Here is a 2780-nt window from a genome sequence, read left to right as displayed (position 1 = left end):
AAACCATGCCATTCCTGAGAGGAGGGTTCTTAGTTCATACATAAACCCAACCTCTGGGAATTGTGGTAGTAGCATCCAGAAACCACCAATTCAGGCCAACAATTTTGAGCTCAAACCACAACTAATATCACTTGTGGAGAATCATTGCTCTTTTGGAGGAAGTGCTAATGAAGACCCAAACCAACATCTCACAAAATTCCTGAGAATTTGTGACACTGTGAAGTCCAATGGAGTCCAGGAAGATGCATATAAACTGCTTTTGTTCCCATTTTCACTTAGGGACAAAGCAGCTAAGTGGCTGGAATCATTCCCAAGGGGGAGTCTAACAACATGGGATGAGGTGGAAAGCAAGTTTCTGGCACGTTTCTACCCTCCACAAAAGGTCAATAGGCTTCGATCTGAGGTTCAGACTTTTAGACAACAAGATGGTGAAACTCTCTACGAGGCATGGGAGAGATTCAAGGACTTGACAAGGAAATGCCCACCAGACATGTTCCATGATTGGGTGCAATTGCATATCTTCTATGATGGACTCTCCTATGAATCAAGGAAGGCTGTAGACCATTCATCAGGAGGTTCATTGAACAGGAAAAAGACTGTGGAAGAGGCCATTGAAGTGATTGAGACAGTGGCTGAGAATGAGTACTACTATGCATCATAGAGGCACAACACTAAGGGAGTCATGGAGCTGAACCATGTTGATACAATTCTAGCCCAAAACAAGGTGTTTGCCAAGCAACTAGCAGAGCTTACCAGGCAATTAGAAACAAAGCAAGTGGCTGCAATACACACACAAGATCAAGAGGAAGTAAGCATTGAAGGAGGTGATTGGGAAGAGGCCAACTATGTGGGAAACCAACAAAGGCAATCATATGACCCACATTCCAACACTTACAACCCAGGCTGGAGAAACCACCCAAACTTTGGGTGGGGAAACCAACAAACCCAACCACAAAACCACAAACCTTACAACCACAACCAACATAACAATTCCACATACCAAAACTCCAACCAAAGATCATACCAAGCCACACAAAACACTTACTCCCAACCACCATATCATGGCCAAATTAATCAACCTACCCAACCTAATCCGAACCAACAATTTCAAGATCAATTGAACCGGATAGAAGGAATGCTTGCAACCATGAGTCAAGACATAACCGAATTGAAAGCTTTCAAGGAAGAAGTAAATTCTAACCTGCAAAACCAAGGAGCTGCCATCCTGAAGCTAGAAAATCAAATTTTGTATTTGTCTAAGCAAAACCCTGGGACAAGCGTTTCTCATGCGGCCAAGGCTATTGCAAGGGAAGAATGTAAGGCCATAACCCTCAGAAGTGGAAAGAATCTAAAGGAGATCTCAAAGGAAACCATAGAGGATGAAGCAAGGGAACATGTGAGAGACAAGGAACAAGGACAACCTTTTACACAGTCCGCAACAAAAGAAAAAGAAAAAGAGGTCCTGAAGCCTTATACACCTAAAGCACCATATCCTCAACGTTTGATGAAAAGTGAAAAGGATGGTCAATTCTCCAGGTTCTTGGAGATTTTCAAGAAGCTCCAAATCAACATTCCGTTTGCTGAGGCAATAGAGCAAATGCCACTCTATGCAAAATTCTTAAAAGAATTAATGACCAAGAAGAGAAGCTGGAGAAATGAGGAAACTGTGTTGTTAACTGAAGAATGCAGTGCCATCATCCAGCACAAACTGCCTCAGAAATTGAAGGATCCAGGCAGTTTCCAAATCCCCTGCATCATAGGAGAAGTCATGGTGGAGAAGGCCTTGTGTGACTTAGGGGCCAGTATCAATTTGATGTCTCTAACAATGATGAGAAGAATGAAGATTGAGGAAGCTAAACCAACAAGAATGGCCCTCCAATTGGCAGATCGAACTTTTAAATTCCCTCATGGGATAGTTGAGGATTTGTTGGTGAAAGTGGGAGATTTTATATTTCCTGCTGATTTTGTGGTGTTAGATATGGAGGAAGAAGCAAAAGCTTCAATAATTCTGGGAAGACCCTTCCTAGCTACTGCTGGAGCCATCATAGATGTACAAAAGGGTGAACTCACTCTTAGACTACATGATGAGAAATTGGTGTTTAACGTATTCAAGGCAATGAGCTATCCATCAGAATCACTAAGGGAATGCATGAGGGTTGATGTAGTGGACATTGCAGTACAAGAAACTTTTGAGGAAACAATAAAGGAGGTGGCAGAGGAGGAGTTCACCAAGGATATTGAAGATAGTGACATCAAGGGTGCTGAAACAACCATGCTAAGCATGCCAGAGAGAGTGAAAGAAGAGAAGGAAGCACCAAAACCTGAGCTCAAAGCGTTGCCCCCTAATCTCAAGTATGCATACTTGGGTAGTGATGAGAGTCACCCTGTTATCATTAGCTCTGCCCTAAGCCAAGAACAGGAAGAAGAATTGATCAAGGTGCTGCAAACTCATCAAGATGCCATTGGATGGACCCTAGCTGATTTGAAGGGGATAAGTTCATCCATATGCATGCATAAAATATTGTTAGAAGAGGATGCTAGACCCTCCATTCAAGCTCAGAGAAGATTGAATCCCGTCATGAAAGAAGTGGTACAAAAGGAAGTCATGAAGTTATGGCAGGCAGGGGTAATCTACCCCATTTCTGATAGCCCATGGGTTAGTCCCATCCATGTAGTTCCCAAGAAAGGTGGCATAACTGTGGTGCCAAATGAGAAGAACGAACTCATACCCACAAGAACCGTCACTGGGTGGAGGATATGCATAGACTACAGGAAGCTCA

At 43.0% G+C, this 2780-nt stretch overlaps 1 non-coding gene across 1 annotated transcript; it reads right to left on the bottom strand.

Moving 5' to 3' along the window:
- Positions 1 to 388: 388 nt before the first annotated feature.
- On the bottom strand, positions 389 to 492 carry LOC148567520 (small nucleolar RNA R71). The gene has a single exon (XR_015882486.1). It is a non-coding gene; the product is annotated as a small nucleolar RNA R71 (small nucleolar RNA).
- Between the last annotated feature and the right edge of the window lie 2288 nt (positions 493 to 2780).

Source organism: Arachis ipaensis, chromosome B4 (assembly GCF_059453495.1).
Source record: "Arachis ipaensis isolate K30076 ecotype BB chromosome B4, ASM5945349v1, whole genome shotgun sequence".
Taxonomy (NCBI): Eukaryota; Viridiplantae; Streptophyta; class Magnoliopsida; order Fabales; family Fabaceae; genus Arachis; species Arachis ipaensis.
Note: the sequence above shows the minus strand (reverse complement) of the source record. Positions and strands in the feature narration are given on the sequence as shown.